The 23,678-nt window shown below is 28.2% G+C and overlaps 1 protein-coding gene across 50 annotated transcripts in view; it reads left to right on the top strand.

Annotated features, from left to right (window-relative positions):
- The first annotated feature begins 237 nt into the window (after positions 1-237).
- Positions 238-23,678, top strand: part of bt (projectin protein bent) — a 98,076-nt gene continuing 74,635 nt past the window's right edge. For 40 of the 50 annotated variants that reach the window (XM_088194269.1, XM_088194266.1, XM_088194265.1 and 37 more), the window contains exon 1: positions 238-334. The gene's annotated coding sequence lies outside the window, so the exon portion shown is untranslated. Of the gene's footprint in view, positions 335-17,118; positions 17,236-23,678 lie in introns of those variants that run through there. The other 10 variants (XM_088194267.1, XM_088194264.1, XM_088194260.1 and 7 more) reach the window with 1 other exon arrangement.

The raw sequence follows: 23,678 nt of genomic DNA, 5'->3' as shown, positions 1-23,678 counted from the left end.
TCCGAGATCAAACGAGAGTAAGAAAAACGATGTTTTCTTTAACGAAGGAATCTGAAAAGTGCACTAAGCAAATACCTCGCTGTTGACGCTCGTTACGCACAAAGGGGAGACGTTTCATGAATGGCTTTGCGCTACGCGCTAATTTGTCGACGTTCCTTTACGCAAATCCGTGCTTTTCCCGTTTGGCCGAAAGCTCTCCTCTCGCGGCCATAGGGTGGCTCTCGGCGTCGTCGCGGCAGTCAGTGGCGGCGCGGGCCCGCGGCAGGTCGCGCGCACTAGCTTAACAACAACGCCGACTGTTTAACCGAATAACTAAAATTCTCCGAAACCCTTCGTAAGTTTCTCTGAACACAGAAACCGAAACAACCACCACAACCGTCGGACGTTCGAATCTCGCTCCGTTTCGACGACACAGTGTGCCAGCGCGCGTAAAGTTTCACGACCCCCGTCTAAAAAATAAAATACACACACGCATCTAATTAAATCATTGTGCTTTTTTAATTTATTTATATACTAAATGAGAATAGCGGTGAGTGCTGTGTTTTTGAGAAGCTTCTAATAACAAATTAAAATGTGAGCAGTGTGCAACGTTGGATTGAAAATTGCCCCCGTGAAATACATATCTAACAACGCTATTTATTTGTGGTGATTATACGCTTTTTCTATATTGACGCGATCGAATGCCGTGCAACAGTTGTAAAATAAAATAAAAATACAAAACAGTGAAGTGATTTTAATCAGTGTGTTGCCATGTCGGAATTATGTAACGGTATTTACGCAATCACCTTGGACTCGTATTTCTCGCGCGCGGATTAAAAGCGCCGCGCTAGTATAATAAGAAAGCTGTGAAAATTTGACGTGGGCGAGTGGCACGAATTCTTCGACGATAATAAGTTCGCCGTGCACACACTTAAAAAGAAGAGAAATACGATAAGTAAACCGGCCGAGCCAGCGCCGCTTGCGTTCGCGCTGGGGTATTTTTAGCACTGGCAACATTTGTTCGGGCGCGGCGGCGCCGTGCGCACGCTTTTCGCGAGGCGCCGGATCCCACGATCCGAAACGAAAAATGGCGGCCGTCCGACCGCACCTGACGAACGACCTTCAAAATGAAAACAATGAGCATGATCTTTTCAGCCGGAGCGCGTTTTGAGATGGGCTATTTTTGGACAAATATTTTGACATTTGCACCGCATATCAGAGTCCGCTTTGGCCATAACGTCAAATTTAACGACGAATTAAAAAAAGTATAAAACGGCCATAACAATCAATTTAGCGATGAATTTAAAAATAATAATAAATTGAGCGATTATTAACATTGCTTTATTGCCAATAATATAGATTTTTAGAACTGTTGCATTGCATTCGACACGCAATTTTACTAATAAAACGTTATAATTATCGTTCCCCTTCTCACAAAATGTGTTGGTAAGATTTTTAAAATTATTTATATTTAATATAATGTAACGTATATGTGATATCTTAAATTGTTTTTAACATATTTTTACAACCTCCATATTTTAGTATATCAGAAAAATAAAAGCGCCTGAAGATTTTTTGAATTTAATTTTGGGCGCTTTCCTTACGTTTTTACTTAAGTAGTATTATAAAATTAAATATTTGTTATTAAAAGAGTACTCTAAAAATTGATAACTCGTTAATACGTTTGCGTAATGCTACCAGTCACAAAAGGAAACAAACTATTCAAAGTACATTTTTGGATTTCTACTATAATGAGGCAAATAAATGGATAATATTTTATATATCTGATGCTAAAGTTAATTTAACTTTATGGTATTTAAGGCATTTAATTAAGAAGGCTAAAAAACGTATACTGTAATAGTATTTAATAATAATTTCCCATGAAACAGGTCAAAAATTTAGGATTTTTTGGTTAAAAAAGTATTATGGAACATTTAAAAATTTTTTCTCTTATATTTTTATTAACGAAGCTACAATTTTTTTTTGAATTACCGAAATTTTGAAAGATGAGAGCGGATCAGGTTGGCTAATGAATTTAGCCAATATTATTGAATGCTAATCTGTTCTTTACTTAAATTATTTGATTCTGATATATGTTATCTCATATGTGTGGTTATACAGATAAAACTGCATTGTTATTATTTTTAGAAATTGCGTCATGCTTTTGTATCTATATTAAAATCTACATAAGAAATTTTAATAGGCACTAGTTGCAAGAATCAGGTAGATCGCGTATTGTTTTTATAATTTTGTATTTGTTGAAATATTTGCTTTTGAAAAAATATTTAAAAATAATAATTATTAAAAACGTAGTACGAACAACGACGAACAGATCATTTAAGTAAATTTAGGGATGAACACAAATACAAGAGATAGCATTTAATTATTTAAAAAATATATATTTTATCATTGCCATTTAATGGTATTATACTTATTTGTAGTACTTCGATATGATTATTATATATATACATTTTAGGTACTGTTCTGTTTTGGGAGGGGGGGGGGCACTTTTTAATATGAATTATGATTTAGGTTTTTTGAGAATGTTTTGCAATAATCATTTTTGTTTCGAGCAAGTTTAATAATTTTGAACATTTTTTAAATAAAAACAATTTTAAAAAAAGTCCTTGATAGCATTAAAGTACCAAAGTTTTCTGAATTAAATATTCTTAAATGTGTCATATATCGTTGTTTTTGCAACCTTTTGAGATAGTATATGATGTAATATATACAAAAAAAAATATAAAATGCAACTTCATCCCCAACTTAATAAACTTGGAAGGTGTTTTGTAAGATTTTGTTATTATAAACTATTATAAGCTATTCATTATTTTTTCATTTCACACATTGACTAGTATTATAACATGCTTAAATTATGTATAACGATTGAATTTAAAATTATTCAGACTTAATTTTGAGCATAAATATCGACTTTAATTCCGATATTGGGATATTATTTTTATTATAAAAGGATCTAACACAATCTGCGAAAGCAGCTTATAAAACTGCGAATAATTAAACACAATTTATATTATTGAAGGTTTTACAATTTATTTACTTTTCCAGTTTCTCATTCAAGTATGGAATATTATGCCTTCTTTTAAGCTCAAATTATTGTCTGAATAATTTTACATTAGAGATCATTGAAGCTGAATATTTAGTTGGCAAAGTTGTTTGTGATGTCCTAAAGAAAGGCAAAATCTTACTGCTAATTAATATTTTCAAGTTTTGGTTAATTTGTATTAAATTCCTTGAAAAGCACAACTATTGCTGGTAGCAGTTTGTTAAAACAATGAATTCTGCTTCGCCAAAATATTAAGTTTCTATATGAAACAGAAAGTCTTCCTACTGGAAATTCATTGTATTATATGGCTTATATGGCGAATATATAAATATCCGAATACCGAATATATCCGCATATCAAATAATGAACTTGTTTTGAAGATTATTCTAAAGTAGCATATCTTAGGCTATTTTGTCTGATGATTTCTTATACATTTTGGAGAACCTCAAAGATCTATTAATTATGCTTACGTTAGATTTATTAGGTTATGTATTTTTATATTTAGCTATCATATGTTGATTTTATGGTCTTATCTTAAATTTTGTTTTTATGAATTCATTATACAACGTTATTCGTTGCTTGTTTTTCGACGAAAAAAGCGATTCAAAATATTTTATTATGTACATACATACTTATTATGAGCTGATATCGCTCATAATAATAACATTTTTAATACATTATATGTATAATCTAGCTCAATTTGAATTAATCATCTCAATATTCATACGTTGGATTAGGAAAATCTAGGAAAACCTAATCTATGATAATCTATTGGAATCTCTTTTCTAAAAGGTAGTGTAGATTGGATGTTAATTGCTTTTTACATGCATTGATTGTTAAAAATGGGTTGAGGCATTGCGAATAAATTCGAATCAATTTTATGGATTTGTTGTTTTTTCTTTTTACTATGAGTCATGCGTCAGATTCGCTAGTGTATTTTCTATTGCGTTGATGGTTTTGCAAGTGTGAATGGGAGTATGGAAATAATATGATAAGTGCGAGTGCCAACATTTTGTTGAGCCCGAACGCGTTGCACAACGTTGCATGCCACGCGTATGATGCATAAATGGTACGGTGAAAACATAGAAATGAAATGGAAGTCTTTGGCCTGAGATCTCTTGGGTAATTCAATGAATGACGCACTGCTGGCAAACAATTAAAGTGTTTATCCATAACGAAAATAGATAGATAGAACGACGTGACACAGTGCGAATATGAATAATTTCCTAAACAACAAAAAACCTACATAAGGAATAAAAGGCATATACACTAAACTATTATTTTTGTTTTATAATATGCATAAAATAATTAGCTGTACTAAAAATTACTTTATTAACAACAATACTTTACTTGGGTTATTAAGTTTATAGAAACACATGATTTATTAATCAAAAACTTGATTTTATCTGTAACAAGCATTTATTCAAGCATTTATTTTTTCATTAAATTTATTTTACATTTCTACCCTTTGTAACTGAATACATATTTTCGTAGCAATTAAAAGAGTATTTTTTTCTAAAAAATCTGTACTTTGACAATAAGTAATTTTTAAAATATATGTATGCATTTATTTCCTCATTTCTCCTTTCTCCCAGCAACTAGGCACTTGAGGAAAGAAAAAGAAAAATAGCATGCAGGAAGGCTCCCATTGGAGGCTTCCTTTAAATAATTAGCACTAAATTATGCTATGTTAATTGAGTTAAATAATATTAGTACTTTTATTTGTGATCACGATATTGCTTATATTAGTTAAATTTATTTGTGAGTTGTAACATATATTCGCGCTTAAGTCTATCTTTGGTTATAATACTGTCTTTTAGCAGATTACTTGCCATCATACTGGGGTGTGTTTTTAATTCGTTTTTCTTATTTATTTTACACTGACAAGATTGGAGTCACTTATAATATAATTGTTAGGTACATACCAAGGAGCATCAATCAGCAACCTGAGTAATTTATTCTAGAATCTCTCAATAATATTGATATTTTATATGGAGGCCACACCCCAAACCTATGTTCCATTAGACCACGCCATTTTTATCATTTTGTTTTTTAATGATGAGCCTGAATTTGGTCCTATGAGCCAGTACAGTCTGCGTTTTCTTTTGATCCAAATATGAGTTTTTTATGTCAGTTCTCTGTCGAGATGAATTTCCTGATATCTATACCCGTTAAGGGATACCGGAGGACAAGTATCTTTGTTTAGCGTAAATGTAACATAGATTGATTTAGTTTCATTTTAGATTTTTTAAAGATGATCTTGTAGTCTCTTAGGCAAATCTATCATGTATAATAAATATAGCATCGATCGAAAAACATTCGGGTGTGTCTCAACACACCCGATGATATTTTAATTTCGAAGTCTCTATCTTTTTAGTAGGATTGAATTATTAAGAATATGTTGTGTGGAAGCAGTCTCTTAATTTTGTAGTCTAAAGTGCTACACTTTGTTAAAAGCCTGTGTTATATACATATATAATAATATGGCTGAGCTAAGGTTTTATTGATATATTTTGTTAACCGATGAGCTTTTTCTATTGTAGAATGGTTATTTCTCAATCCAAATTAAAAAATTAAAAAAAGATTAAGGTCCATTATTACAGATTTGATCCTTTTTAATTGTATTTTTTTAAAAATATTTATGACATAACTGTAGGAGGCAGTATCGACTGTTGTTTTTCAGGTTTAAGTAAAATTATAATTTGAACAACTTTCCTGGATTTTAGAATAGTTTATAATCTAATTACTTAGTTAATCTAATGACAATTATTTTGACAAAAAATCACGCCGAAAAAATCCCAAAATAAATAAATATAAGGGTAAAATTAGCATATACACTAAATATATTACCATATTTTTTATAACAAAGTTTTATTTTATTTAATAATGCTCATTTATTCAAACAGTAAAGTTGTAGGATTTTTCTACATTTATATTATTTTATGACATATATAAAAGTGATATGCCTTTATATTAGATTTTAGCTTAGGTATTATTACAATAATAGCTACACATTTTCATAGCCATCTTTAGTTAAATAATATTGAGTTAAGTCTTGTAAATAAGTATTAATTTATTTATATTTATTACATATTTTTATTTAAAAAAATAACCAATTAATATTAATTTTATTGATAATATCAAGAGCCCACGAAAATAAAAGTTGAGATCGTTTAAAACTTTTAAATTAATATAATATCAGCAAATTGAACATAATTAGCCATTTTCATTTCTTAATTTTCTCTAGACTTCTCGAGATAAATATAAAAATATATGTAACAAATATAGTATGCGATTATAATAATACAGTAGATATATACTTGTATGTAATATATCTTATGATCGATCGTTATCGTTAAAAATAACAAACTTCAATGGGATGATAATTTGTTATAATAGACGCAATTAATCAAAGTACCAGAACGGATCAATCTAATTTGATTGATTACTGAGCGTCGAGTTGCGATGGAATTTTGGACTTTCTTATTTATACCCGAATCGTAAAAAAATGCTAATAGCTCCTGTTGCAATATATAAGATTTGGATTGATGAAAAACTAAATAAGCATATTTTATGGCAAATCTCCGCGGTAAGCCCTCTATACATTTTTGCAATCTGTTGATTCTCACGCGGTGCGGTTTCTTCTTATCTGAATATCAATGTAGTTTTTATATTATCAAAGTAAAGCCAATATGAGAAAATCGTTACAATTTTCTGGCATTTAAATAATTTCGCCCTCTATTAAAAGCTTCCAATAAATTATATATATTTTCAAACATCTGGTAAGGACTTATCCTTTCTTATACAGCGGTATATAAAAATATAGCGGTTGTAAATTATTTAAAAATATTCATATAAATTTAATTTTTGACAAAAATAATATGAAAATTCTTTAAAAATCAGCAAATTTCACGATATGGCATTTTTTAAAAAAAGCTCAAGAAAAAACATTAATTTTAAATCCAATAAAACATTGTTTTTTAATTTTAATTTAGTTCAGTCTTAATTCCATACAAAAATTATTTAGTTAAAATTAATTGTTTTTTTTTATCGTAATTATAGTTATTTTCATACATTTTAACAATTTTTTGTTGATCTATGATATATTTTAATTATGTCTAGTAACATTCACCACCGAGATAATTCATCACCTTCATAAATAAAATAACAAAAATATTTGGAAATAATAATATAATATATTAACATTATTTATTTAGTAACAAATAAATTGCTGCGATTTAACAAGAATTTATTTAAAAAAATATATGCATTTAAATAATTACTTTGTTCCATAAAACGTATTGTTTGAGCATTTATTTAAGGTAAATCTTCTTAATCCAATGCTCGCTCGCTCTCACCTAATCTGTCCAATAGTAATGCACGAACAATTCATTTATATATTGCTCATTTAATTTATCTTCTAAATGAGTAGCACTATTCATATATAAATTTTAATAAAAACACGTGTAATAAGGTTACATTTATGCTTTTAAAATTGGACCTACTGTAAAGAACATGTTAAGCTTATTTAAAATCTTTTATATTGTGAATATATTTTTTATTATATGGTTATTTTTTCTGCTATATCTATTGATATTTTAAGTTAGGCGATGAATTGTTGAAATATGTTTTTTTCTGGTACTTTAAAATAATTTTTATTTTTTTACTATTCAATATGTAATGATTAGACATACGTATTTTTCGCATTTATTTATGTTTTTTTCTTGTTTGAAGTAGCAGTTTTAGGATAACATGATTCATATTAATCTCAATATTACGCATTGTAGAACAATTATCGATCCATTATATATTAATCAAAGAAAAAATACAATACATAAATTCATTATGGAATATAAACCATTGAGCTAATCTGCATTTATTGTGAATATAAAATGAACATAACTACTAATATTTCATGATTTTTTATTACAATAGAAACATAAAAATAATGATATTTTTTAGATGTATGATTTTAAAATGAATGTAAATGCTAAAAAGATTTTAGAGTTATCTCGTCAATTGTTGACATAACAAAAAATCTAATTCGTATAAAACTATTACATTTCTAGTCTCAAAAATATGTTTCAGCGAATTTACTATGCCGTTAATCAAAAAAGCTGATAATAATAATTGTTGTATTGATTTTATTAGATTAAGACATACACCTTCTTCTTTAGATGTCCCAAAAGTAAACAATCAAGGCTGTTAAAGTCAGCCAACTGGAAGGTCAGTTATAATTGTGTTGATTTTTTTAAATAAGACTTTTTTTCTTGAATGTGGCAATAATGGCTCGGAAATCTTATTGAAACTTTTGAAGAGCTGCTTAGAAAGTTTTAAAGCTCAATAGTTACAGCATTTCCTTGTTGGTCTACAAAAGAAAATGATCCCACATTTCTTTGGAAAGTAATCAGATTGGTTAACTACCATCTATTGAGTTCTCAGTAACCCATAATCTGCGGTGTTTATCTAATTGCAAAACCGGTAATCACTGAGATAATGAATGATTCGATTTACTTTCTGGCTAATTAATACAATTGTCTTTTTACGATTTTCCTTGCCATTTTTTTGAGCTTGTTGAACATACGCTTCGTAAAAATTGTTCTTACTGTTCCTTGTCTTTGGTGTTAAAAGTAGTGAATCGTAGATTTACCACTTAGGCGTATTTTGTACATGAGTTAGGTCTTGATTATTAAACGATGATCCAAAATAAAACTCTTACACGAAAAATGCTTTTTCTTATCAGTTTTTTAAGAGGCTTATAGTTGTATTTTTAAATATCTGTTGTGTTCATGTTTTGACCTTGAAATAATACATTAGTCGAAAGGTCTTCCTTGGTATTTTTATAACTATAAATATATTAGTTTTATTGAATAGTTTTCATTGCAAAATTATCAAGAGCGACGTTCATCCTCCCCCGTCGTGTTTTTCATTCATGCCGGTTAGTCGGTCAATTTCCCTCGGTCGCATGAAACAAATGTGGCGTCGCCGCCGCCATCAATCCGCGGCCCGCCATTCGATTGTTTGTTCTTTGAAAAGCCGAAATAATAATAAATTGCTCGGTAGAGAGGTTTCATTGCCAAAGTGGCAGTTAAGAATTCCACGGCAATTAGTGGGTGCGCGCTGGCAACCGCGCCGGCGACAGGTGAGAGCGGATTTGGGACGCCATTATGCAAGATGGCCGCCACGCGCGCACACTTGCTCAAACTTTGGCATCACCATCGTCGACCATGATTTATCACCGCGACGATACATTAGCGTTATGTGAAAGAGAAAAAAACGACGCACAAAATATTGCGATAGTCGTACTCTGGACAGAAAGAGAAGGGTGGGGATGATTACAATTTGTGATAACGATGCCTTTTTTGTTGATCAGGCCTGCCGAGAGCAGGGCAGGAGAAGAGACAAATTAAAAAAAAATTATAGCAAAAACATATTAAAAAAAAATAAAAACTGACCTCAAATAACGAAACACATACTATTTTATCTCAGGTATAAGTTCATATAGCACTTTTTTATACATACAATTATTAAAATGAGCGGAACATTGCCTTCAAAAGCACCCACTTTCTAAGTAGTACTTCCGAAATAAACATTATTATTCAAAGGAACAGATTGTAGTTTTTTGACGCGGCTTTATTTATTTACATGCAGTGTATAAATGTTACAGTGAATGTGTATTTTTTGGTAAACTTATATTTTCACTACTAAAGTCCTAATACATTTTCACTTATATTTAAATTAGCAAAAATATAATTTATTTGATAAGCGCTAATATGCTGCTTTAAAATGTCTATGAAACTCAATCTGACAGTTGCGAAACGTTTATTTTCTGTTCATACCCTAACCTAACATAACCCAAGTTCAAAATACAAACTAAGTCAACACATCTCTCAGGGAGAAATAAGCGGAAGAATAAGTACAGACAGACATTGCATCTCACATATTGCTTTATAGTTTGTCTGCATTTCGATATTACATTATGTTTTAAAAATACGACTGCTATCCTTACCGATATCACTATAGACTTTTATTATAAGAGGCCTGATTGAAGTATATTAAAACCAAATTTTGGTCAATAGGAGAGCGCAAAAACAATTATCACTTCTCGGAAGGCAAAAATTCACGTCAAAAGCAATAAAATCGTGTCGGCGCCGTCGAAGTGGGAGCGCTCGGTAACGAGCGTTCCCACTGCGACGGCGACGGCATGATTTTATTGCTTTTGACGTGAATTTTTGACTTCTGAGAAGGGATAATTGTTTTTTGCACTCTCCTATTGGTCAAAATTCGGTTTATATGTGCTTCATTCGATTCTTATTCGTAATATTGTTATAAAAAGTATTACTCCTTGATTAATTGCTTACCTGGACTAAACAGGGATCACCTTGAATTTGTTAAAAAATGCATATTATTTAATAAAATACTATGAATTTTAATGAAATGAGAATATTAAAAAAACGACCACTGACGACTAAATTTACTCTTGGCTCTTGGTGGCCCTGTTCTTGACCACCCACCCCATTATTACTAAAAAAATAAGTTCACAAACTTATTTTTGTACATTTTGTACTTGCATATATTTTTTTTAAAAACTCGCAGTATAAAAATCTCGAGGAATAAATACTTAAGACATGTAATAACCATGTTTTTACCTGTTTTATTTAGTTTTATACTTGTTTTAAAACTATAAAAAAAAACAGTAAAACTCGATAGTAACATGTGTGCTTTTTTAAAAAAACAACAACATTAAAGTGGTTTTATAAATATTATATTAGTTTTTTTCTATTGGTTAGTCAAAAATCAAGAATTGATTTAAAAAAAATATATTTTCCCTTTATTCATTGCTTATTAAAAACATTTTTTGTATATTTATAGTTATGTTAATTATACATCATTTTACATTAGTAAAAATGAGCTTTCGTGTGTAGTATTTTTTATGTTAGCATTAATAGTTTACGAGATATTGAAAAATATACAGATGTTTTTTATTTGCATGTTTATCTTAAGTACTAGTGTTTTTATTTTTTTGTAGCTTTAACAGTTCTTGAGTTTCTCAAACTATATTTAAAAAAATATGTTTCAAATAATACTATCTTATGTCTACATCTGTGACAATACATTTTCTTTCTCTTTATGAATAGATTTTTTATATTTTGTATAAATACTCAGATACATATATGTGTATAATGAATATTTAAATATACTATATTATTTTAGAGTATAAGAGCTTTCAAAAATAAATATCGATAAATATTGTAAATGCTTAAAAAATGTATTTATATATTCACGAAAGTCACTGTATGTGACAGTGTATATGTATTACCACTGAAGTTAATACAAATATAATTTCACTAACTCAGCCGGTTAAAATGCATTAAACAATTGATTTACAATTTTACTGCTCATTATCAGTAAAACTGTATTTGTTCACAAAGATTCACAGAATTGTGTTGTCACTTCGACCGACAAAATATTACAGTACTAATTTAAAAACTATTATTAACAAAAAATAGACGTTTTGTAATTGTTAGACCAGAATAGAATTTTTCAGTTAAATTTTATTTTATCTAGTAGAAATTCACATCTACCGGTGAAAATGTATTTGGATATGATTTCACTGAAACGCCAGTGAAAATATAATATCATTGATAATGCACATTATAACATATATGATATACTAAGTGCATAAATCACGTTTATTCCACTTAAATGATATGTTTGTATCTGATAAAATAAAATATTAAAATATCCATAAGATTTCGCAGTAATATATTTACACCGTTAACTTTGAAGTTTAAGGCACTATACTGAGGAGCAAATGGCACTATTAGTAGACTTATATATTATATTCATTAATCTATACATATAATTATTATAGATTATTTATTTTTATTTGCATACAGTTATAAGTTTATTTCAATTTATCATAAAATGCGATTTAATGCTAAGACGAATAAAATATGCGATACGATTATGTTACGTTGTCATCTTCTCAGTGGCAATACTTAGCGCTGGCGTCACTTATCTCGACGCTTTAAATTATTAATACAAAATCTCACCCGTCTGACAGTCGTAATATTTTGTAAAATTTAGATCAGTGGGTCAATCTAGCTGGTCGCATATATCACTAAAAATATTTCCGTTCCCCGGCGGACATGTTGAAATGAAGATTCGCAAGGACGGCTGTCCGCTCTCTGAAAAAAGCTCTCACACTTTCGCTTTCTACCAATATGTCATACGTTAAATAGTTTTCTGAAATATTGCCAATTATGCGGCGCAACGAGAACACAACGATCGCGAAATTTCTGCGAAAACCAAAATCGTGTCGGGTCATCGCCGACCTGACGGGACATTTGTCAACAGCGCGTCGTTTGACAATGACGAAATGTACGGAGTGATTCTAAATTCGTATTATGAAATTAGTAAATAAATAAGTTTAAGAAAATATTGGTAAAAAGAATTTTATGATGTCTGTCTAAAAAAGCTCTGGCTCCATTGAGTCGGGACGTGTACAGTGTAGTTCCGGAGAACTTAGGTCTTTTGGATAACAATTATTGTTTTATTATTATTAAAGATATTCATATACTTTTATTATCTATGATTTTTAATAATTGCTAATATATTTCATTCAAGTATTGATTATTTTGGCTATTAAATTGGGAATGACTATATTTTTAATAGAGTAAATAATCTTAGAATCGTATCAAAGCCCTCTGGTATCATAACATGCGCTTTTACTATAACATTAACATATTCATTTAATGTGATATGAATTAAATGTAAAATGTACCAGAGAGTTTTACAACCAATTTTATTCTGATTAAATAGATTTATTAGAGTATTATATTTTTCATTTCAATTTAATATATTGTAGTAATATTGTAGTAACCTAAGACTAAAAAATATCGATTATAAATTTAAAATGTGTGAATATTTTTTGAGCATTTTTTTAAATTTAGGAAATTATGTTTTAATTAATCACAGAAACTCAATAAACTAATCGAAACTAAGGAGTAATTTATAATTTAAAACTGAGGAAAAAATAAGCAAATTTCAGTATTGAATTTAAAGTATAAACACACTTAAAAAAAATTATGTAAATACTTTTTAGTCAGATTAAGAAACATTGCAAAGATTAAATACCATATAAAAAAATTGAAGACACTTAATACATAAAAATCGTTTGAGGATTAAAGTTAAGTAAAGTAAATATAAAATGTATCGAAAAGTTTAAGGGTCAATTTTATTTAGATTTAGTAGATTAATAAAAATATTATATTATTAATTTTGATTTAATTGATTGTAGTAATATTTTAGCCAAATAGCCAAAAATATTGATTATGTATTTAAAATGTGTGAATATTTTTTTTTTAATTTAGGAAAAAATATTTTAATTAATTAAGAAAACTCAATAATCTAATTTAAATTTAGGAGTAATTCATAATATACAATTGAGGAATTGATAAGCAGATTTTGGAATTTAATTTAAATCGTTAACACACTTTAAAAAATAATAATTTGTGTTAAATTATCTTAGAATAAAGACACTAGTTTTAAGTTTAGTGTGATTGGATTATTTAATAAAGTGAAGTAAATATAATATGTACCATGAAGTTTCAGTGGCAGTTTTATTCAGATTTAATAGATGATTAGGAATAGTATATTATTAATTTAGTTTAATTTGTATATTTATACCTTACAGCCAAAAATATCTGTGTGAATAGTTTTTAAACATCTAAGAAAGGTATATTTCAATTAATTAGAGAAACTAAATAATCTTATCAAATCTAAAGAGTAATTCATAATATACAATTTAGGTTTTGGTATTGACTTTAAATCGTTAACACACTTTAAAAACTAATAATTTGGGCTCAACTATTTTAGTCAGACTATGAATCGAATCTTGTAATGATTTATTACAAAATAAAAAAAGTTCAAGTTAATTAATGATTTATAATGAATTTTTAAGTTGACTAAAGTAAATATAAGATGCACTAAAAAGTTTTAGTGCCAATTATATTCCGATTACATAAATTAATAAGAATATTATATTATTCATTTTAATTTAATCCGTTATATTAATATTTAAACCTAACAAGTATTATTGTTTTTTAGCTGTAAATTGTGTGTTTGTATATAATTTTTAAGTGATTTAGAAAGGAATAATTCAGTTTTGTTGCAATATGCTTTCATTGTGTTTTATATGATTTAGGCAAAAATTTTCGTTTTTTCTGTTATGATTTAAAAAGTACCTTAAAATATGTATAAAAGCTATAATGTTTTTAGTTTTTAATTATAAAAAAATAAGTATATAGATATTTTTACGTAAATATCATGTTTCAACTTAAAGGATATTAAAATTGTAATATAAAATCGAATTTTTATGGAGAAAAGTATTTATCCCTTTATTTCTACAAAAGCAATTTTAATTTATTTACTTTGAAAATGTATAAATTTAACATGAAGCCCAAAATTAAGTTATAAACTAATGATACTAAGTTCTTTAATACAAAATGTGATTAAAAATACAAAATCAAGTCAAAAGTAAATTTTGATTTTATTACTATAATTTTAACAACCGTTTACAATATTTTTTTATATACATTTTAAAATAAATATTTAAACTGTATAAATTAAATTTATTATTTGATTAAAAAAATGATTTAAAAGCTTTGGTTTATATATGCTATAAATTGCAATATATAAAAATAATTGAATCTATAAATATGTATTTTATTGCTACTTAATGTATTCCAAGTTCAGATAATAAAAAAATAATATCTTTAATAATCTAGTTCATAAAATCGTTCCTAAATATAATTCTAGTTTCAGAATGATATATTATTTGTAAACAATGTTTTACTGACATTTAAATTACAAAGTAAATAAAAAAATACTAATGAAAGTAATTTTGTTGAAATATTATATAAACATGTTTTTAGTATGATAAATACGACAAAATATGAAATTTGTCTAATATAAGCATACAATTTAACGTCGTTTCACTTTGTTTTGATTCTGGCATGACAAAATATCGCCCAAAGCTAATTTGGAAGATAAATGCATGCATTGCCGTTTAATCGTAAACTCGTAAAATCGCTCATCGTTTTTACACGAGCTTCGCCATAAAGCTATATAAAGCTCCTCGGTGGATTTACGTTTTTCATCTGCAATTTAAAAATACTGGAATACAGTGATGTGTTTACATTCCCGTTAAAGAGTCAACGGTTTCAGTGACGTCTTCCTGTTGAAAACTTTTTAACAAAGGTGACTTTAACGACTCACGGAGAGATCGTTTCGGTTAAGAATCGAACGTGTGTGTGTTCAGAAATAGAATCGGAAAAAACAGAATGAATCACACGTGCAAATGTGAACGATAATAATCGAGATGGAATGCGTTATTGACAGTTCGTCTTAGTGAGAAGTCTATAAATATATATGTTTGACAATGCCCTGCCAACAATGCGGTCAGGTTAACAGCCAAATGTGACGATTGCCATTAACGGTCAACCTGAGATTTTTTTTATTAATTTATCTATATTTAATTATTTGCGTACACAGTATTTATGATGAGTCATCCCGTTTGGGATATACCACTGGTTATTTTTGAAGGTGTTAAAATTAAGATTGAAATCTTTGGAGTATTTCCAGATTATACTTATCCACTGAATCTTATAGTTCATGTCGATGTGAATGTTTTCATTGATCTTTCAATCGCTATTTATTCTCAAAATAAGTTTAATTATGATATTAAAAAAATATTTAAAGTATGTTATATAAAATAACATATTTAATTTCTTCATTTTTAATTCTCTGTTTTTATTTTTCTATTCCATAAACGATTTATTATAGATTAGCATTGAAATATTTATATTTAGTTCACCTTGTAAATAAAATAATGTATCTGGGAAATTATGCTGGCGTTAGTTTGTTTGTTTTGAATATTTAATTTAATGCAACACAAACTTAAAAGCAAATACTAAGTAAAATATAAAGCAATATATTTGTTGAACTGTTATTGAGCTTCCTAGGTTTTTTTAATTAATATATTTTAAATACTGCGGATATAGAAAAATAATAATTTGAAGTACAACTTCCTCAAACCTGAATTTTTATTTTTCGTAAAAAAAATATTTTAATAAGTAAATTAAAGGGGCATAATTTTTTTTCTTAAAAAAAAATTTTGTTATGAAAATATTTTTAAATAATATGGTGTATACTGAGATGTACAAAAAGTGCCGGTGAAAATGAATCAAAAATTACATTTCAATGTGCACTGAGTCTAAGGAGGTTGAAACTACTGTGTAATTAGTCATTATAGTATAATTTATGTGTGATTATTCTTTGTACTAGAAAATATTACTAGTATATGAATTTTAGAAGGTAAATTAATATTCTATATATATTATTTTTTTAAGTGGCAAGGATTTTTTCTCTCGTTAAAATAAATCTGGCTCGTTAATTGTTTACGTTAGAGATAGATAAAAAAACTAGACAATTAGTATTGTGCGTTATGTTTATTTTTTCAAAAATTATAAATGTGTATAGTATAAAATTATTTATGTTTCTATGACCATGTATTAAAATGTAAAATTAAATTAATTTGTAATTTAAAACGTAAAGATATTAAATTTTATATTTAATGAATGCTATACGCATCTATTATATTTTAATTTAAATAGTGTCAATGTGATTATTAATGATTATTTCAACTATATAATATATTAGATAATTTGTTAAAAAAGCGCAAAATTTTATTTTGTATGTTAACTAAAACATACTTATTTTACAAATATAACAATAAAATTAGTTGAATAGTAAACTCGAATCATTATTTTATTATACCGTAAATCGGCAATATCAAATATTTTGGCAAAAATATTTTTTATATTAAAAAAATAATATATATATAAAAAATCGAAGTATAGTTTGACTACCCTCTGACGCCAGCAGAATCAAATATTGTACTAAGTCGTCATCGTGTAGGATTGTGAGATTGTGTAGGATTCGTCAGGCGCAACGCCAGCGACGCCCACTTTGTCGTAAGTCTTGTGGCCGAACTTTTTCACTGGCGAATTAGTACGACCGCGAATTCGAACTCGAACGACCAATCTATTCGTCTCCCTGTGCCGGAGATCCTCTGCCGAAAGATTAACCCGTTGACTGCCCCAAAGAGAGTCGATCGAGCATTTCCGGTACGTTTTCCACCGCGACAGCTGACTATACACAAACAGTGACTGAAAGTTCCGATGAAAGCTCATCAGATTAGATCAGATGAGCATTCGCCTATTTATAAAAATATCAATAACCCATTGACTGCCCCGAAGAGACTTAATCTAAAGCATTTCCGGAACGTTTTCCACTGAGTCAGCTGATCATACGTAGCGACTGAAAGCTTTTATTTATATTTTTATTAAATAGTCACATTAAGCTCGAACTAAAACTTTATTTTTATATAAAACAAAGCTTTAGAGTTTTTTATCAATTGAAAATTTACGCATGGATCTTAGTGGCCTTGACCCACATTGTTGATTGACGATTTTTAAAATCAATATTTATTAAATTGCTGTTAATTGTTATTTAAAATAATTAAAAATATAAGGAAAATTATTTACGTAAAGTGAATAATTTCTCTCGTGATTCATTATCGCTTTAATCTCTCGACTTCTCGAGTGTTCTATATATAGTTAACTTAATGTTACGAGATGAGTTATGTTACGACTTTGTTCTATTATTAACGAGCTATTGTTTATGTTTAGATTTTATTTGATTTTTTAATAGTTTTATACAAATGATGTATAATTTAAAAATATACAAATATACGCACAGTGCTCGTGTTAAAATAAATGATATTAAAGGGACATTGACTCTTTGGTATCATTATATATGAATGAAGCGTCAGGTTTTAATTGATTTTAATTTACAGGATTAACATTAATTTTAGACTTATAATTTTTTGTGCTAGATAAATTTTGCATACATACACTTTACCTGTTTCAAAAATTTCCATTTTATCGCCTTTCACGATAGTTCAATTATATCTTACAAATTATTGTAAATCTTTACATTATGAGATTATTTATGAATCTTTAAAAGGATTTTTTGTAAGGGAATTATTAGGCTATATTAAGAAATTTTAACACTAAAGTAGAGTTAGTTAATTTAAAATTAAAGTGATTGCTATTAAGATGTTGCGACTATATTAGTTTTGGTTAATAAAATAATACTCAATTTTTTAATTTTATTCTCACTTTAATGTTACATATGTTTTTAAAACGTCACGCCTGTGAATTAACAGAAAGCTTCAAAAAATGTTTAAAAAAAATAATATAGTTTGCAGATATATCGCAAAAAAATACATTTTTACCTTAAAGGTAAAATAGTATTTTTTGTGGCATATCGTAAAAAGAATTCATTTTTACCTGCATCTAGGGATTATTTTAAAAGTACTTCAATAAATTAATATAATTTTTTTTTTAAAATAGTGATATACATATGTAGATCATAACGAAGTTTTTCTTCGGTAACTATAATTATTGATAAAAAAGTGATTTTCAAACGCAATTTCTTAGATTTACAAACCATTTATTTAATTTATGAAGTTCGTGTAACTTTTTTAAATAACAAGTTCGATAATTTAGACTTGTTCTGAATATTTGGTTGTGAGATAAATTAAAAATATATACATATTTATATTCATACATTTTCTGAAAAACTAAATCTTTATCTTAATGATGTTTTTTATTAATTTTGATCAATGGCTCAGATTTTTATTTATTTCAATTAAATTAGGAGCATTGTGACTTAATATTTTACCCTAACGCGTCATGATGGTAAAAATAATAAGAAATATCAGGATTTAAAAAGCATTAGATACATACACAGTATAATAATTTTACTAGCAAATAGAAGCCTTTGATTGATGTATTGTGGAAATTTGATAAAAATTTCGACTGTCTAGAAAAGTTAAATAGTTTATAAAAAAAGTTTAATTTGTAAAATATATTACATTATTAAAATTAAATTATTTTAAAAAATCTTGTTAAAAAATATGATGCGAAATGTCTGCTTTTTTATTGAAATATATCACAAAGTTATTATGAAAAAAATATTTTTTTAAAATAGAAATCAGTTTAAATTAATAAACCATTATATATTATAAAAAAAACTTGTAATAATGCAAATAGTTATAAAATACTACTATTAATGAATTTCATTAAAAGAGACCTCATTCTCATTTTTCCATTCCATTATGACGCGTGTATATATATATATATATATATTATATGATAAAATTAAATACTATGTTAGTATCAGGCGCGTACCGTGAGATACTTTCTCTTTCGTTCGCTCGCGTGTTAAGTGACGAGAGTGAGTGAGAGATAAGGGCGTGCGTTACACGCGTTCCGCACGCCCTTATCTCTCACTCACTCTCGTCACTTAACACGCGAGCGAGCAAAAGACATGCTATCTTACCATACGCGCCTGGTTAGTTTGAATTTTGAGCAATATTGAATGATTATGCTATTTTTACATACTAAATAAGATATATGAAACAATAATAAAATAAAATAGCACCGTCAGTTTTAAATTTTATTAATAAGCTACTTAGAAAGTGCTATGCAAATATTTATATAAAAATATCTATGTAAATTTTCATTGCAGTAGTCGATAAAAATGTACATTTGATAAGTACGCAAATTTTAAATGATATGTTGATCTTTCAATGAACCGCCACTGTAATTGACCAAATATTGTGTGGAGATAATTATTGCTTCCACGTCTTTGTATGATTGAGAAACTACTTTTTCATACTGACTAATTTGTTATATATTTTAACAAGATCCCAAATATATTTTGATAAAAATAAGAGCAAGTTTGTCATGTCCATTTTATCCGTTTTTTTAGATTGTATTAAATGTTTTTTTACTCTAATAAATAAATATAAGAAGTAAGTTATTTTTATTAAAACTATTTTTACTTCAAATCAAATTTCTATGAAATCATTTTATACTCAACAATTTTCAAGAAATACACCTCAACACGTCGAAATATTAAACCGCCATAAAATCAAACATATTTGGCAGCCAATTCCGACTGAACCGTAAGAAAATAATCTCAATTTTCCGGCACGCACGTCAGTGCGCTCTGTTTACGTTATCTGTTCATCTGCACAACGTAAACCGTACGCCCAGGAAAGACGGATAACCTAACCGCTACGCCGTGCTGGTGGATGATGGTGTAATTTTAGCGTGACGAAAGCGTTGCACTCGGCGTGTTCCGCGATTGTGACCATTGAACGCTTTATTTTCGGAATGTCAGCCGGCTAAAGCCGGGAACGCGAGGGAGGGGAGGGAGGGGGATTCTTAGGTTATTTCTGGAGTGGAACGCCGGAGCGAGGAGTGACGTGGAACCTTGAAAATATGGAATGACTCACCCGGCACTCCTTGTAGAAGGCACCTGACGATAAAACCAGGTCTCCCGTTTCACGACTTTGACACTCGAACGACCGAGGCAATGACCTTGAAGGAAGGGTTCAAGGACGTCCGTGTGTCCTTCGGGGGCGTCCTTGAGGATGATCTCATATGCCTTACATACATATATATATATATAGAATTGAATCCGAACCTAATTTATGGTCTGAATTTTCTAGGTTTGAGTAACTCTTTAGTAGGTAGTTTTGCATACTGTTTAATTTGGAAGTGAGAAATCAATCTGCTTTTTTTTTTATTTGGCACTAAAACTTTCTATTTGATTTTCTTCACAATAGTTTTCCACTCGCATGACTTTGCTACTATGATATATTGCTGTATTGTTAATATTATATATTTCCATTCTTGAAGCCGCTTATTTTATCATGACTTGTATGTTCCATCAATTAAGTCTTTTATCTTATTAATATGATTTAATTTTAAGTAAAATATTCTGTATAGAGTAACTATCGAAATACGATGATCAAAGTTAAGGTAAATGAATAAATATATAAGCTTTTGAAACCTAACAATGTTTCTAGAATCTTTTTTGGGAATATATATTTTATTTTAGAATTCTGAAATCAGCTTTTCGGTAAAATATAATACATAATTGAAACTTTTTGATATGGTGGAGATTAACGCTTTTAATATATTAGCTTAATAATTGAAAAGATTTTAGACTGGTTGTGTCTGTTGCTACATAGGTTTACATGCGCTCAACCTGGGTGGCCGTTGAGTTTATGATAAGCGATTAAGGCGTAGTTTGCCACAAAAATTAAAAGTTTCGTATGTATAATATTTGTGATCAAATGAGGGATAAATAAAAAACTCTTTATTTTTCCGTTAATAATGCAAGAGCTTATGGATATGTATTAAAATAACAGGTTATTATTAGTAATTGAACTGTTTTAAAGCAAAAGTATTTTACCGAAGTATTTTTTTATGCGGTAAATGCCTCTCAGATTACCGCGTATAATTTTTCAAAGCAGCGATTAGTTAAAATATACATAAAATCAGATTAAAAAAATAAAAACGCCTAAAAATTATATAAAACTTCTGAAACTATGTTACATTTAATTTAAAAAAAGTGACAATTCTTAATATATTTTTTCATTAGAATTTTCAAATTGGTTCAAAATCATCAAATAAAAGAAAAAGACGATGGTTCATCATAAACATAGTTAGCTCAACTTAACTCGTTCTTTGCTGATTCTTTTCTCTTTGCTGTTACTATTTTTTTTAATGTGGCTTAGGATATTTAGACTATACAAAATTAAATAATAATTCCAAACGACACGAGGTTAATGGCTCATTTTATTTATATAAACGCATAAAAAAAAAGACATGAAGTTGAAAAAGTTTTAAAACATCAACTGAAAGTTTCACTCAAATCCGAAACAATTATATATTAATGAAATTAAATGAATTATTACTACAGCTTACAATCAATAAATGTAAATAGATTTTATTAAAATTATTTATCTATGAGGTTAGGAAAATCTAGGAAAACCTAATCTGTGATGATCGATCGGAATTATATTATATAATAACCACTAATTCTGATCTTCTAGACAGGAAAAAAATTTAAAAAAACTTTATGATCCATACGGGATACGAACCCAGGTATTACAGGTATTAGCCACTAACTTGTGTTGATTGATAAGAGTCGTCTATAATAAAACGCCTGGCTTTTGTCAACGGCAATTACATTTATACATTTCCTAGAAAAAGATTTTATTTTATTTAATAAAAATATAAAATCATATTACAAATATTAAAATAAAATATAGGAAATATATTATTTTTGTTACAAAAATGACTAATTTATAACTTAACCCAAGCGGTAAATAACAATAAAATATACAGATTACAAATACCCTTTCTTACCATATACAACCCACGCCATAGTTTGAATATATAACGAATAAATTTATAATTTTATAACAAAATACTAAAAATATATTCGAAAAAATCACAAATAATAATTTAAAAACCAAAAATATTTGAGCGTCCGCTATTTACACCCACTCGCTAGCTGCGGTAGCTCATGACAGTGAGAGACAGACGGCTAGTTTATTGTGTTACATAAAAAAATTATGAATGATTTGATTGTAAATAATATTTACTTAAATCACGTGTGACTTTTTATCGAAATAATATAAAATACGTTGTTAGCTTATTTACTATATTTTAAATTTCAATATAAATAAAAAATATAAGATCGTGAATCTTTTGAAGAAAAACACATAGTTGCAGTGATTTAATAAAGATTTTGGAAGCCACTGATATTTATTTAATGTTTGAAATGCTATTATAATTATACATGAATAAATATCATATAATATAACTAACGTCAAATTTACAAAATATAAATTTGTCATTAAAAATATTGAAATGCAATAAATGGCTTAATACGAAATATAGTAACAGTATAATATATAAATCTCAAATTTATATTTAATGCCAAATTATATAGAATAAAACGAATAATTTGAGGTAGAAAAATGTCGTGTTCTACTTTTTGGTAGTATATTAGTTAGATAGTCACTTTGTTTATGTAGCATGTTAGTTTCCACAAAGTATTTAGACTATTTAATCAAATTCCGAGAATATTTACAATTTCGATACAGCTACGTATCTTATATACATTTTCTTTCGCAGAAAACCAGATTGAGTGATTTTATTCGCGTATAAAAGTCATAGACTAGTATGTTTTATTAGAACCTTACCAAATATCAGGCATATCAGGTGTCCGTTTTCGCTCTCAGCCTTGGCTCGTGATTATTTTTATAAAGCGTTGATCAGCGTTTTATGGGCGCTGCCAGCGACGGCCAACCAGTGCGCGAAGAGGCGTTACATAGACCTATATATTAAAATACAAAAAGAAAAAATCATTATATATAAAGACACGTCGCTTTTGGGGTCGTTAATTTGATCCAGGGGCGATTATATAAAATATTCGGCGTTGAGGAAATTGATGGGCGAGTGGCCAAGGTTAGCTTTTGTGATAAATTGATTCGGTTGTTGGACTTTTGATACTTTTTATTTAGCATCGAATGATTCATGAAAACTGGATTTCAGGATCTGATTTATTATTTAGACATATAATATAATATATAAAGTTACTAAAATAGCGCAAAAACTGAAAAATTAAGCTAATCTTG

This window comes from Plectrocnemia conspersa, unplaced genomic scaffold (genome assembly GCF_051122295.1).
Source record: "Plectrocnemia conspersa isolate PC_06_02 unplaced genomic scaffold, ASM5112229v1 ptg000010l, whole genome shotgun sequence".
NCBI lineage: Eukaryota > Metazoa > Arthropoda > Insecta > Trichoptera > Polycentropodidae > Plectrocnemia > Plectrocnemia conspersa.
This window is presented reverse-complemented; position numbering and strand designations above follow the sequence as displayed.